This window comes from Heterodontus francisci, unplaced genomic scaffold (assembly GCF_036365525.1).
Source record: "Heterodontus francisci isolate sHetFra1 unplaced genomic scaffold, sHetFra1.hap1 HAP1_SCAFFOLD_51_1, whole genome shotgun sequence".
NCBI lineage: Eukaryota > Metazoa > Chordata > Chondrichthyes > Heterodontiformes > Heterodontidae > Heterodontus > Heterodontus francisci.
The window spans coordinates 2,580,097-2,596,063 of record NW_027141937.1 but is presented as its reverse complement, the minus strand read 5'-3'; the positions used below and the strand labels follow the sequence as shown (position 1 = coordinate 2,596,063).

The 15,967-nt window shown below is 44.3% G+C and overlaps 1 non-coding gene across 1 annotated transcript; it reads left to right on the top strand.

Annotated features, from left to right (window-relative positions):
- Positions 1-14,017: 14,017 nt before the first annotated feature.
- On the top strand, positions 14,018-14,099 carry trnas-gcu (transfer RNA serine (anticodon GCU)). The gene has a single exon. It is a non-coding gene; the product is annotated as a tRNA-Ser (tRNA).
- Positions 14,100-15,967: the final 1,868 nt, after the last annotated feature.

Sequence of the window (15,967 nt, the reverse complement as noted above, 5' to 3'; positions counted from 1 at the left end):
AAACTGCCTGATAAGTCACAGGTAACCGCCTCCAGGACTCCACTCCGGATTTACTGTCCAGGTTTACTGCCTCAGCCTTCTTATTTATTTATTTATTTAGAGATACAGTACTGAAACAGCTCCTTCCAGCCCACCGAGTCTGTACGACCATCAACCACCCATTTATACTAATCCTACATTAATCCCATATCCCTACCACATCCCCTCAATTCCCCTACCACCTACCTACACTAGGGGCAATTTACAATGGCCAATTTACTTATCAACCTGCAAGTCTTTGGCTGTGAGAGGAAACCAGAGCACCCGGCAGAAACCCACGCAGTCACAGGGAGAACTTGTAAACTCTGCACAGGCAGTACCCAGAATCGAACGCGGGTCACTAGAGATGTGAGGCTGCGGTGCTAACCACTGCGCCACTGTGTCTTCTCGAGACATCCCTTGAGAAGTGAGACTTTTTGCCCAGAGATGGGGCTCTGTTTCTTGGCATCAGGATGGAACCACACACCAGTGGGCCTGTATGACATGCACAAGGATATCACACACTGCCCCATCTCTGGTACAGATCAGAGTCAGACACTGAACAGATTGCAACCCACAAGGACATCACAACCTTCCCGCTCTCTGGGACAGGTCAGTGTGATACACCAAACAAACAGCACCCCACAGGGACCTCATAAATGCCACGTCCCTGTGACAGATCAAGGTCAGACACTGCAAATATTGCAACCGCAGGAATGTCACAAATTGCCCCATCCCTCGGACAGCTCGGGGTCTGACATTGAACATATTGCAACAACAAGGTCATTACTGTATAACTCCCTCCATTCTGAAAAACAAGCATTCACCCTACTTTTTACCCTGGAGCCAATTTTGGATCCACACTGCCACTGCCTCTTTAATCCCATCTGCTTGAATTTTGTTTGCAAGTCATAGAGAGATGCAAAACTGAAACAGGCCATCCGGCCCACTGAGTCTGTGTTGACCAACCACCACCCGTTTCTAGTAATCCTACAGCAATCCCATATTCCCTACCACGTCCCCACCATTCTCTTACCTACACTAGGAGCAATTTACAACAGCCAATTTACCTATCAACCTGCAGTCTTTGCTTGTGGGAGGAAACCGGAGCACCCAGCAGAAACACACACAGTCACAGGGAGAACTTGCAAACTCTGCACAGGCAGTACCCAGAACTGAACCTGGGTTGCGAGAGCTGTGAGGTTGCAGTGCCAACCACTGTGCCATTGTGCTGCCCCAAGTCTAGTTTATGGTACCTTTTCAAACACAATTTTGATGTCCAGACACGTACCATCAACCTCACCACCCTCGTCAACTCTCTCTGAAACTTCATCAAAGAAATTAATTCATTAATTATTTCAGACACAATCTTCTGTTAACCAATCTGTACTGGCTGTCGTTTATTAGGCCATGTTCTACCAAGTGACAGTTAATTTCCTCCTGGATAATTGTCTCTTAAAGTTTCCCCACCACCGACATTAGACTAATTGGTCTGTAGTTCCTGGGTTTATCTCTCTTTTGAAACAGGGCTGTAATATTCACAATCCTTGCAGACTTATCTTTTAATTCTGGAAAGTCTATTGCAGACAATCACTTTGGGCATGACTTTAACCAATTAAAGCAACAGGATACTTGATTAATAAGTCCAGAACTTTTATTGAGAGTAAAATAGTACTTAATAATTGAAAGTAAAATTATACTTAACAAACTTGGGGAATATAACTTGACAGCTCTGGGGACTGGTCGAGCTTGGTCTCAGAGTGTCACGGTCCTCTTTGTCCAGTCTAGATCCCTCATCAGGTGGAGAACTTGGTCGATGATCTGAGCCTTTACCCCTGAGATCTTCTCGTGTTCCTGCACACTGAAACCTGACAAGATCCCTACTTTTAACCCCTGGATGGCCATCACACCACCGTGTAAAATAATAATTGGTCCCAGCTGTTGCTAGGTACATTTAATTAGTTCTTAATAATGTCTTCCACGAACAGTCACCTGTCCTCAGAATCTCAGATATGAGTACAATGGAGTGGTTTCACACTGTCTCCCAATCTGATCTGAAACAAGTTTCCTGTTCATTAAATCAAGACTCTTGAAGGTCACGATGTGGCATACCATGGGTTTTATCAGGGGTCCGAGAAAGGTCCATTGTTTGAATAAATTTAACTGAAACTGCCCTTTCCCACAAAGACACAGAAACTCACAGTAATTAGATTGAACTAACTTTAAATGAAAACCCATTGTCTCTAAAATGTTTATTGATGCATTAATTATAACTCAATCAAGGTTCATTACTTTTACAATCATCTGTTTCAGGATGGGTAGCTACTCATTAATTAACCAGGATATAAACATTAGGACTGAACACAAAATGGTTCCTTTGGTCATGTGTTAATTATAAAATGGCTTTCGTAATGTTGTTAGTTATGACAATGGATACATTATAAAAATGGTCAAGTTAAACTAAGATCGAACTACCCAAGCTTACCTCCATCCTCCAGTCCTCTGGCATCATTCCCATATTCAAGGAGGATTGAAAGATTGTGGTTCGAGTCTCCTCTATTTCCACCCTTACTTCCCTCAGCAACCCAGGATGCAGCCCATCCAGACCGGGTGACTTTTCTACTGTGAGCACTGCTAAACTTGTAATTGTCTCCTCTTTATCTATTTTCATCTCCTCCAAATTCTCCACTTCCTCCTCCTTTACTGTGACATTTGCAGCACCCGTTTGTTTTGTGACAGATGAAATCTACTTAATTAGTGCCTCAGCCACACCCTCTGCCTCCACAGGATCTCCTAATTGACCCACCCTTTCATTGACTGTCCATATGTTGGTAAAAGACTTCAGTGTTCCCAGTTATGTGACCTGCTAATCTTTTCTCATACATTCTCTTGCTGATGTCTTTTTCTTTTTCAGCTCTCCTCTGTACTTTCTGTATTCTGCTTGTTTCTCTACTGCATATGAATCCTCACATGATTTCTCAGTGAATGGTTTTTGAACTATTTTGTAAAAGGATTGAGTTTTGTAAATTTCTCCCTAGCTCCCCTCATGGTCAGGCAGAAAGTTTAACTGCTGTGTTTTCAAACAGCAACAGCTTTATTTGAAAAGCCATTGGGACAGGATTCCGGGTTTTAATCCAGTCACAAATCTGGTTCTGACGTCTTGTGGCTCCAACTGTCACATGACCTGTCAGAGGATGACCTCATAATTGACCCAGTCATGGAGCTGTGGGTTGATGTTTAATTGTTTCAAAATAATTTTCCAGAAGGACAATCAAAATGAATCCATATATAAAAGGTAGATTTTGTGAATTTGTGCTCCCAGTGGAAATTCCTGCAGAGTCTGCTGGTTTTCATATCCCCAATTCCCCACAGGAAGCTCTGTGCTCGGAGTCTGTATTCATTACATCAACATTATACAGAATCATTTCATGGGAGACCTCAGTGTGAATTGTAGACAGGTGGGTCAGTTTTAACTTTCAAAGTAACACAGAAGCAAAATACTGCTGATACTGGAAATCTGAAATAAAAACAGAAAATGCTGGAAATACTCAGCAGGTCTGGCAGCATCTGTGGAGAGAGAAACAGAGTTCACTTTTCAGATCTGTGACCTTTCATCAGAACTGAGCTGAAATTGTCTGAGGGACTGCGATTGTGGAATCAATTTCAGGGTCAAAGACATTGTACTTGGTAAGGATAGGAAGATGGAGATTATTAAGTATAGTGCAAAAATATAGATGCTTTTACATTATTTTAATCAAAATTGATTTAAACTTTGTGCTCATGAATCCTATCTTTTGATCACAATGACACTGATAACAATGGAAAAAGCAAGACTTGCATTTCACGACCACAGGAGATTGCAAAGCCTTTTACAGCCAATGAAGGAAGGACTTTTCAAGTGTAGTCACTCAACAGTACAATAGAGTACCCGACAATAAAGATGTATAAGATTCTCACCACACAACTGCCAGACAATGACCATTCCAAACAAGAGAGAATCTAACCATCTCCCTTTGACATTCAATGGCATTACCATCGCTGAATCCCCCACTCTCAACAACCTAGGGGTTACCATTGAGCAGAAACTGAACTGCAGTAGCCAGATAAATATTATGGCTACAAGAGCAGGTCAAGAGACTAGGAAGCCTACGGCAAGTAACTCACCTCCTGACTCCCCAAAGCCTGTACATTAGTCAGGGGTATGATGGAATACTCTCCACTTGTCTGGCTGGATGCAGCTCCAACAATACTCAATAAACTCAACAGGACAAAGCAGCCCGCTTGATTGGCACCCCAGTTACAACATTCATGCCCTCCATCACTGGCACATCGTGGCAGCAGTGTGTACCATCCACAAGATGCACTGCAGCAATGTGCCAAGGCTCCTGAGACAGCACCTTCCAAACCCGCGACCTTGATTACCTAGAAGGACAAGGGCAGCAGATGCATGGGAACACCACAACCTGCAAGTTCCCCTCCAAGCCACACACCATCCTGAATTGTAACTGTATCACCGTTCCTTCACTGTTGCTGGGTCAAAATCCTGGAACTCTCTTCATAACAGCAGCACATGGACTGCAGTGGTTCAAGAAGGCAGCTCATCACCACCTTCTCAAGGCAGTTAGGGATGGATAATAAATGCTGGCCTAGCCAGTGACACCCACCTCCCATGAATGAATAAAAAAAATGATAATATCCTGTAATCCTCCAAAGTTGAAAATACAGATGGAAATGAAAAATAATAAAACACAGTCAGCATGGATTTCACAAAGAAAGACTTGATTAACCTTATCTTTGAAAAATCAACAGCAAGAGTAATATAGCAGATGTAGAAGAGTTTAAGTTAATAAAGCCTCATCCATTTATGTGCTTGAACCAACAAATTGTGGGTTAACAAACAAACATACTAACTGACAGAGCTGGGTGTTGTTCTTTCTAAATTACCCTAAAGTAGGGTGTTAATGAGTTAAAGCTTCAGGTTCCTGCAACCAGAATAGCCATTGTCCACTATCAGTTTTACTGTTATAAATAAAGGGTGGAACATTCATCGTGAATCTATAGAAACAGTCTTGTCCTGCACACTGCAGACACATCCACGTCATCACCAACCAGCTCTCCTATAATTGGTGCAGTTATTTGACTTTGCCCCATTCGCTCCATGGAATTACTTTTAAAAGATTTTAAATTACAAGCAGTTTTGTTAATGTTCAGCCTTTGAGAAGAAATCATTCCCTGGCCACAGTGGAGAGAGCATTAAATATAAAACTGTAGATTACCAGGTAACACAGTGAAAGCTGATCAGCTAATCTATAATTACTTACTTTTCTTACTTTTGCTCTTGCTATTCGGTTTTTCATCATTTTCAGTTCCTGACTCCGGATATTATTGTGATTAAATGTGAAAATATGCACTGTGTCTCAGCCCCGGTATATTGACTCTTTCTCTGTACAGTGCTGTGTACACTCAGATACTGACACTGTCTCTCCCTCCCTCCATTTTCCAGCCCTGACGGTGCAGAAAGCGCTGCTCAAAGTTACACATTCTGACTGTTTGCCCCTCAATCAGATCAGTTGGTCATTATCACATTGCTGTTTGTGAATATCAGCTGCTGCATTTCTGACATTACAACAGTGATTACACTTCAAAAGTATTTCATTGTCGACAAAGAGCTTTCATATATCCAGTGGTCTTGAAAGGTGCTATAGAAATGCAAGTCTTTTCTTTCTTTATCACAACACATTGCTGTGTAAAAAATGGTTCTTCATGTCACCTCTGGTTCTTCTCCAATCACCTGATATCTGTGTCCTCTGCTTACTGACCCTTTTCCAACAAGAAACAGTTTCTCCTGATTTAAACTATTGAAAACGTCCATGATATTGAACAAATGTGTCAAATGTCTTCTGGATTCTCTCTGCTGCAAGGAGAACAACCCCAGCTTCTCCAATCTCTCCACATAACTGAAATCCCTCACCCTGCTACCATTGTGGTAAATCTCTTTTTTATTCTTTCATGGGATGTGGGCACTGCTGACACAATGTGATTCCTGTCAACGCAGCGGCCCGCTGACATCATCGGACTGTGCCAAGCTGTGCATAGGCACAGCTACATCTTGCCAGGATTAAGTGGCACATGCGTAGGATGATGTCATTGCGCAGCGCCAACATCATCGCATATTTGCGCCTGGTCCACCTTCGCACATGTGCGCTAAAGAGTCATCGGGTATCCAGCCCCTCACTCAGCTGGAAGAAGCGGCTGAATAGGAGACTTTGAGGCTGGAGCTCTCCCCCCTCGGCAACTCGCTCCAGGCCTCGACGCTTCCTCCCCTCAGCCGCTCGCTCCACACTTCGATGCTCCCCTGGACGATTGTTCCCCACTCGCGTCATCCAGCTCTATGGCCGCTTGCTCTCTGCCCCCCAACCCCCGCTCCAGCCGCTAGCACTAGGCCGTGCCACTTCCCTCCTCCAGGCCACTCACTACTCACTCCTACGTCACACTTTGCAGCCCACCTTGCTTCTTCGGGCGGCACGTAGAGACTGGACAAACGTGGGAGCAAGTAGCCGAGAGAAGGGAAGCAGCGCAGCCCAGAGCTAGCGGCTGGAGGGGAGGGGGGGTGGGGAGTGAGCGAACGACTGGAGAATGGGGTGACATGATCGGGAGACAATCGGCCAGGGAAGTAGGGGGGGGAGCAGCGAGGTCTGGAGCGAGCGACTGTGGAGGGTGGAAGCGGCCGGTGCAAAGCAGGGGGAGAAAGCGAGTTGTGCCACTTAGTGGTTGCGTTGTCAGCAAACGCAGCCTTTATTGTCCATCCTTAATTGCCCTTGAGAAGGTGGTGGTGAGCTGCCTTTTTGGAGCTGCTGCAGTCCATGTGTTGTACGTAGACCCACAGTGCTGTTAGGAAGGGAGTTCCAAGATTTTGATCCAGTGACAGTGAAGGAATGGTGATATAGTTCCCAGTCAGGACAGTGTGTACCTTGGAGGGGAGCTTGCAGATGGTGGTGTTCCCATTCATCCAATGTCCTTCTAGGTGGTCGAGATTGGGGGTTTGGAAGGTGCTGTCGAAGGAGGCTTGGTGAGTTGCTGCAGTGCATCTTGTAGATGGTACACACTGCTGCCACTGTTCACTGGTGGTGCAGGAAGTGAATATTTAAAGTAGTGGATGGAGTGCTGATCAAGTGATATGCTTTGTCCTGGATGGTGTTGAGTTTCTTTGGTGTTGTTGGAGCTCCACTCATCCAGGCAAGTGGGGAGTGTTACATCACACTCCTGACTTGTGCCTTGTCGATGGTGGACAGGAGGTGAGTTACTTGCAGCAGAATTCCCAGCCTCTGACCTGCTCTTGTAGCTACGGTATTGTTATGACTGATCCAATTCAGTTTCTGCTCATTGGTAACCCCCCGGATGTTGATTGTGAAGGATTCAGCAATGGTAATGTCATTGACTGTCAAGGGGAGATGGTTAGATTCACTCTTGTTGGAAATGGTCATTGCCTGGCATTTTTGTGGCGTGCATGTTACTTGCCACTTATCAGTCCAAGCCCAATCTTGCCCAGGTCTCTCTACATGTGGACACGGACTGCTTCAGTATCTGAGGAGTTACTAATGCAACTGAACATTTTGCAATCATCAGTGAACATTTCCACTTCTGACCTTATGATGGAAGGAAGTTTATTGATGAAGCAACTGAAGACGGTTGGGGCCTAGGACACTACCCTGAGGAACTCCTGAGCGATGTCTGGTACTGAGATGATTGGCCACCAACAACCAGCACCATATTCCTTTGCGCAAGGTATGACTCCAACCAGTGGAGATTTTTCTCCTTGATTGCCATTGACTTCAATTTTGCAAGGGCTCCTTGATGCCCTTGGCAAGAGCAGTCACTGTCACCTCACCTCACCTCCTGAATTCAGCTCTTCTGTCCATATTTGGGCCAAGGCCATAATGTGGTCAGGAACTAAGTGGCCCTGGCGGAACCCAAAATGAGCATTGGTGAGTAGGTTATTGCTGTGTAAGTGCTGCTTGATAGCACTGTCAGCGACACCTTCCATCACTTTACTGATGATCAAGAGGAGGCTGATCGGGCAGGAATTGACCGGGTTGGATTTGTCCTGCCTTTTGTATACAGAACATACCTGGGCAATTTTCCACATTGCTGGGTAGATGCCAGTGTTGTAGCTTGGCGGGCGGTGTGGCTAGTTCTGGAGCACAAGTCTTCAGCACTGCAGCCAGGATGTTGTCAGCATCCAGAGCCTTCAGCCATTTCTTGATATCATGTGGAGTGAAGTGGATTTAGCTGAAGATTGGCACCTGTGATGCTGGGGACCTCAGGAGGAGGCCGAGATGGATCATCTACTTGGCACTTCTGGCTGAAGATGGTTGCAAATGATTCAACCTTGTATTTTGCACTGATATACTGGTCTCCCCTATCATTAAGGATGGGGATATTTGTGGAGCCTCGTCCTCCTGTTAATTGTTCAATTATCCACCACCATTCAGGACTGGATGTGGCAGGACTGCAGAGCTTTGATCTGATCTGTTGGTTGTGAGATCACTCAGCTTTATCTATTGCATGCTGCTTCCGCTATATGACATGCAAGTAATCCTGTGTTGTAGCTTCACTCATTTTTAGGTCTGCTTGGTGCTGTTCCTGACATGCCCTCCTGCACACTTCATTGAAGCACTATTGCTCCCTTGGCTTGATGGTAATGGTAGAGTGAGGGATATGCCAGGCCATGAGGTAACATATTGTGTTTAAATACAATTCTGCTGCTGCTGATGGCCCACAGTGCCTCATGGCTGCCCAGTTTTGAGCTGCCAGATCAGTTCATTTCTTCCCTCAGATATAATTGGGAAAAAATTCCTAAGGAATGCATGAACTAAATAAAAAGGAGAGAGAAATAAATACTGACAAAATGGATGGCAGCATTTGGAAGGTAAAAAGATTTCAGTTTTATTATCGATGAGTGAGAGGAATATATCACACTTTGGGGCTTCTGGAAGTGGATTTACTGATAATCTGGTGAATTGATAGGAAGCTGTTTCATAGTTGGTGGAACAAATTCCCGCCTTTGGGGGTGGAGCCAACAGCTGCATCCGTCCAATAACAGACAGAGTAGAAGTACTGTATCAGGCCTTGTTAACTCAGTTGGTACAGCATGAGACTTTTAATCTCAGGGTCTTGGATTTGAGAGCCTTGTTGTGTGGTTGTTCTTCCCTTTTTCAGTCTTTATCAGCAGAGAGTTCAAGGATTGTTTGAAATTAAATTCAACAACATCACCAGATTTCAACTACTCCCACCCCGCCCCCTCCCAGTGTAATTGACAGAACTCTCAACCTCTGCCTTCCCCCTTCCCCTCCCTCCCAGAACTGCGACAGGGTTCCCCTTGTCCTCATTTTCCACCCCACCTGCCTCCACATCCAAAGGATCATCCTCCACCATTTCCGCCACCCCCAGCGTGATGCCACCAGTAAACGCATCCTCCACTCCCCTGTCAGCATTCCGAAGGGATTGTTCCCTCCGCGACACCCTGGTCCACTCCTCCATTACCCCCAATACCTCGTCCCCTTCCCAAGGCACATTCCCATGCAATCGCAGGAGATATAATACCTGCCCTTTTCCCTCCTCTCTGCTCATTATCTAAAGCCCCAAACACTCCTTTTAGGTGAAGCAGCGATTTACTTGTACTTCTTTCAATTATGTATACTGTATTCACTGCTCACAATGCGGTCTCCTCTAAACTGGGGAGACCAAACGCAGGTTAGATGGAACACCTCTGCTCAGGCCGAAAGCATGATCCTGAGCTTCTGGTTGCTTGCCATTTCAACACTCCCCCCTGCTCTCATGTCAACATTTCTGTCTTTGGCCTGTTCCAGTGTTCCAGTGAAAATCAACCCAAGCTCGAGGAGCAGCACCTGACCTTTTGATTCGGCACTCTACAGCCTTGTGAATTGAACATTGTGTTCAATAACATCAGAGCATGACTGGTGTCAGGCAACCACAAGCATTAACACACTCTTTGCCTTTGTCCCAGGACAGCTTTGTTATTTAATCTCTCCTTCCCTCTGCACTATCAAACACCTTCCTCTTTGTTCTCTCCCACATGCCCCTCCCCGTCACTTGTTTTAAACCTAATTCTTTTCTAACCTGTGTCAGTTCTGATGAAAGGTCACAGACCAGAAACATTAACTCTGTTTCTCTCACCACAGATGCTGCCAGAGCTATTGAGTATTTCCAGCACTTTTTGTTTTTATTTCAGATTTCCAGCATCTGCAGTATTTTGCTTTTATTGTGTCAGAAAGTCTTTCCTTGATTCAGGACTCTGACCTCTCTCCAGAATCTCTCTGCTAAAGATTGAACTTTATCTCATTTCACTCACAGCTCAGGGTCAGTGTGGCACAGTGGGACTTCTGGTTGTCTCCCACTTCACAGTTCAAAAGTACTGAGAAAACAATGGGGAATATTACTCACATGTTGTGTTCTGTAACTTTTTACAAACACTTTAATGTATATATTGTCTTCCAAAGCAGTGACAGAATGGTGGCTTTAGTGTGTTGTTGAAATAGCTTTGTTGACTTCGTGTTGTACTAACAGTTAAACAGTTCTTGGTTCAATCCCAGGTTTTGGCACTTTCAACCTCTCCTGTGTCTTTTTCTTTGGCTCCAATTGTCAAGCTGCATGATTTACTCTGAAATTAGCACCAGAGAACCAAGGCACCAGCGAGCACGAGGAGCTGAAATTAGCACAGATCAAATCCACTTAATATTTCTGACTGAAGATGGTTGCAAATGCTTCAGCTTCATCTTTTGCACTGACGTGCTCAGCACCACCATCATTGAGGATGTGAATGTTTTTGGAGCCTCCTCATCTTGTTAGTTATTTGATTATCCACCACCATTCACGACTGGATGTGGCAGGACTGTGGAGCTGTGATCTGATCCTGAGGGAGATATCCGTGCGTGGAGTGGCGGGATGTATGGAGAGTGATCCTGAAGAGGGTGTCCGAGCCTGGAGTGGAAGCTTTCTGTTGAGGTACAGGAGTAGGCCATTCAGCCCCACTGTTTTATAAAGGTTTAGCATAACTTATTTGCTTTTACTCTATGCCTCTATTAATAAAGCCAAGTGTCCTGTTTGCTCTTAGCAACCTTTTCCAACCTTGATCAAAAAAGATTGGTGTACATTGTCTCATTCTTCCTCCCAAACTGTATCACTTCACAATTTTCTGTGTAAAATGTTATCTGTTGTGTGAAAGCCCATTTTACCAGTGTGTTATGTTCCTCTGAAGTGTGTTACTGTCACTGGCATAGGACGAAATTCACGAGCATTCTTTGATGCTATCTCCGTGGGAAGAGCAATCTTACACACTAGCTCAAATTGGGATTTTGTGTGTTTGGTATCTTTCCTCATCCACCAATTTCAGCACAAATCTGTCTCATAATGTACGGTCTAAGAATGTGCCAATCTTGCAATGTGGTGATAAATTCTTCAGTGTTACAATGTACTCACCAACTGTTTCACTACTTTTCTGATTTCTGGATCCAAGTTTGTAGCTTTCCGCGATCTCTAGTGGCTTAGGGTTGAGCCTCACTTCAACGAAGAAACGGAAAGTTATGATTTAAAGATTACACTGTCGATCATTCACATCTCTGTCTTCTCCTGAACTTCGAGTTCAAATTTGTTTGTGACGTTGAGTCACACGTTAAGACAGCACAGTCTTTGTCTTTGTGAAGGAATTGATTTGGGAATGGCTGTTTGAAACTGTCCCTTCTTGCACAGAAATTCAGTGCAAATACTTGATCACTCACAATTTCCTTGAGAGAAATTTGTTCACAATCGCATTCGACACGGAAACTGCCTCAGCATTAATCTCACTGAAGCAGAATGTGACCGTGTTGTATGTTTCAGAATGTTGGTGCCGTTATTTGTCGCTTTTAACCGAGACCGGGACACAGGGAAAGTTTCATCCGAGTTTGGAATATATTATCATTCAGGAGGAAGAAAAATCAACAGGAACCAAATAAGAAAACCCAGTCTCCAGATTTGAGAATCTGGAGATCCGCTTTGGGAAAGTGAATCAGAGCAGAATGAAGGGTGAACAGTCTGACTGCCCAGAAGAGATGAAAACACGGCTCAGTCAACACGTTCCCCTGGTTTATGATGCTGGAACATTCCTCACACAGAAATGATTCAACCCAATGACAAACATTCTTCCAGCTGATAATTTATGCTACTGATTTAAGGACTGTCTCATGTGGTTACCGAGTGACGACGAGAAGATATTAAACTTTGTTCTATTCAATCTAGCTGTAATGAAGTTTGAATTTTTCTACCTTTTATAAACAGTATTTGAAGGGTCTCGGTAACAATGTTCAGTGTTGACGAGAGTGGGGTCTGGGTGAGAAGCTGCTGAGTGTGACAGGGTCAGGACTGGATGCAGGAAGTTCTCTGACAGTCTCCCTCTATCTCTCTAATGGGTTTGAGTTGATTTACGACTGGTAGCTTTTATTTTACTTTTCTTATTTAGAGATACAGCACTGAAACAGGCCCTTCGGCCCACCGAGTCTGTGCCAACCAGCAACCACCCATTTATACCAATCCTACATTAATCCCATATTCTCTACCACATCCCCACCATTCTCCTACCACGTACCTACACAAGGGACAATTTCCAATGGCCAATTTATCTATCAACCTGCAAGTCTTTTGGAGGTGGAAAGAAACCAGAGCACCCGGCGGAAACCCACACAGACACAGGGAGAACTTGCAAACTGCACACAGGCAGTACCCAGAACTGAATCCTGGTCGCTGGAGCTGTGAGGCTGCGGTGCTAACCATTGCGCCACTGTGCTGCTGTTGGTGTTTTGATAAATGAAGGAAGTTCCCTCCACCCATTTTTTTTGGACAGACAGTGTGGTATAAGGATGTAAAGGGTTAATGCAGAAGATAGTGGGATCAACCCCTCCCACTGTCAGAGTGATGATGGAACAGTCACATGAGATGAAGTTTGGGAGAAGAGAGAGCAGAACCAAGGTTATTGTGTAAATTAGAAAAGAGTTCTTAGTTCTTTCAGCAGGAACTGTGTCCAGAAAATATCGAGAAACTCACAATTTTATTATTCAGGAGTAGGAACACAGATATTAATTCCAAGTGACAGTTCTGGGACCAATTAACAAAAAAAGTAGAGAACAATATTGCTCACTGATTGAAATCCCCCAGTGAGGAGACAGTTAAACAGGTGATCTGTTGGGGCATCCTTCGATCCAAGGTTTCAGCAACATTTAATCTCCATTTTTGGTGAAATTCTCTGTTACTTGCAATTTTTTTTATCAGCTTTGATGGGCGAGTGAAAAAACTGAAAAAATTGAACAGTTCCATCCTTTCTTTTCTTCCTTCTTCTCTTCTTTCCATCAGTTTCTCTTTTCTGTCCCAGATCAATATAATGATGAGAATCCCAATTTAATCTGCTGTTTCTGGTGTTTTATCCATTCCAATCAAAATTTCAACATTCCAATCAAATCTATTTGTTATTCCACAGTGTCTCTCCATGTGTTTTATTCTGTTGTATTCTCTCACAGTCTGCTTGATGATCAATGTAACATCTCACTCTCTGTTCTGGTGAAGATCAGAAGCAGTGATATCTGTTTACACCACCCGACAAGTCGGCCTGAGGCTGTGCCTCGCTGATCATGTGGAGTTAAAGCAATTCTTCCAGTCAGTTAGTTCAGTTGTCATTTCATGAGAAATTCGGTCATCATGACTTCGTCAGTTACCTCATGGTTCAGGTGTCTGAGTGATGTTAATCATGATGTGATGAAATGATTGTATGTTCCAGTCTTTCCGTGGTGGGTTTTCACACTGAGTAGAAACGTGTTGGACATGGTCTGGAAATGTTTCACACCGCTCCATTCCCAACTTCATTTACTGACAGAAGATATATTTCCATCATTGCACAGCTGGCTGCATAGCCAGAAACTGTGCTGAAGGTGACAGCTGTGCCTCTACAGCTGACAAGGTGGCCGAGAGGTTAAGGTGATGAACTGCTAATCCATTGTGCTCTACACACGTGGGATCAAATCCCATCCTTGTCGCTAGTTTGTGAACTGTTTAGTGTATTGTTTATGTTGGGGGAGTTAATGTGTGAAGTCAGCCTCGAAACCAGTTCTTGTCAATGTCCAGACAGTGATTCCAGAATTTGTTATACTTATTTAAAATTGAGACAGACAATTGGAATTCTTCACTCTAATTGCACTGGAATGAAGATCAAATAGGGATCACGAAATGGAACAGGATTTTTCCTCCCCTCCTTCCTTCCATCTTTACTTTCTCTGTATTGCGCCAAGTGAAAGACAAATGGGAAAAGCAAATGGCGAGGGAGCAGATGCCGAAAATTATCCTTTGGCAAGAAATTTATTTTCAAATCTTCTTGATAGATTAAGTGAGTGAGCAATGCTTTGGCAGATGGAGTTTAAAATGTGGGGTCATCTACTACCTACGATTGATCAGAGTGTTTTTTTGTAAGAGGTGAGATGTTAGAAACGGCGGAGGAGCAGAGACCCGAATACTGAATTAATAAAAGCTAGTGGACTGGTGGAAAATAATGTGAAAAGTGAACGGAATCTGAAGATTGGAACTCATGTTGCAGTGATATAAAGCTCTGTGCTCCTGAAGTAAATGTCCAAGCCCAGATTGTGGGGAATCTGTGGAGAGTGATTTGGTTTTTATTCATTCTTGGGTGTGAGTATCGCTGATAAGGCTAGCATTTATTACCCATTTATATTGCCGTTGAGAAGTTGGTGGAGAGCTGCCTTCTTGAACTGATGCAATCTTTATGGTGCAGGAACACCCACAGTGCTGTTGCGGAGGGAGTTCCAGGATTGTGACCCAACAACAGTGAAGAAATGGCGATGTCATTCCAAGTCAGGATGGTGAGTGACTTGGAGGGGAACCTGCAGGTAGTGAGTTCCCATGCATCTGCTGCCCTTGTCCTTCGAGGTGGTAGTGGTCACGAGTTTGGAAGGTGCTGTTGAAGGATACTTGGCGAGTTGCTGCAGTGCATGTGGAGATGGTACACACTGCAGCCACTGTTTACTGGTTGTGGAGGGATTGAATGTTTAAGGTGGCGGGTGAGGTGCCGATCAAGTGCGCTGCTTTGTCCTGGATGGTGTTGAGCTTCTTGAGTGTTGTTGAGTGGGATGTATTCCATCACACTCCTGACTTGTGCCTTGTAGATGGTGGACAGGATTTGGGGTGTCAGGAGGTGAGATACTTGCTGCAGAATTCGTAATCCCTGACCTGCGCTTATAGCCACAGCATAGATGTGACTGGTCCAGTTACATTTCTGGTCAAGATGTTGATGGTGGGGGATTTAACGATGATAATGCTTCTGAATATCAAAAGGTAGATTTCTTTTCTCTCTCATTGGAGATGTTCACTGCTTGGCACTTGTGTGGCCAGAAGGTTGCTTGTCACTTATCAGCTCAAGCCTGAATGTTGCTCAGGTCTTGCTGCTTGCATGCACAGACTGCTTCAGTATCTGAAAAGTTGTGAATCATCATCTAACAGTCCCACTTCTGACTTATGTTGAAGAGAAAGTCGTCAATGAAACAGCTGGGAAGTTTGGGTCTAAGACACTACCCTGAGAAACTCCTGAGGCAATGTCCTGGGCTGAGATGATTGGCCTCCACTAACCACAACATCTTGTTTTGTGCTAGGTATGACTTCAACAAGTGGAGGGTTTTCCCCCTGATTCCCCTTGACTTCAATTTTGCGAGGCATCCTTGATGCCACACGCACTCAAGGGCAATCACTCTCACCTCTCCTCTGGAATTCCAGTCTTTCATCTCTGTTTGGACCAAGCTGCAATGAGATCATAAGAACAGAAGATCGGAAGAACTCTTAGCAGGAGTAGGCCATTAGGCCCCTCGAGCTTGCTCCGCCATTCAATAGGATCATGGCT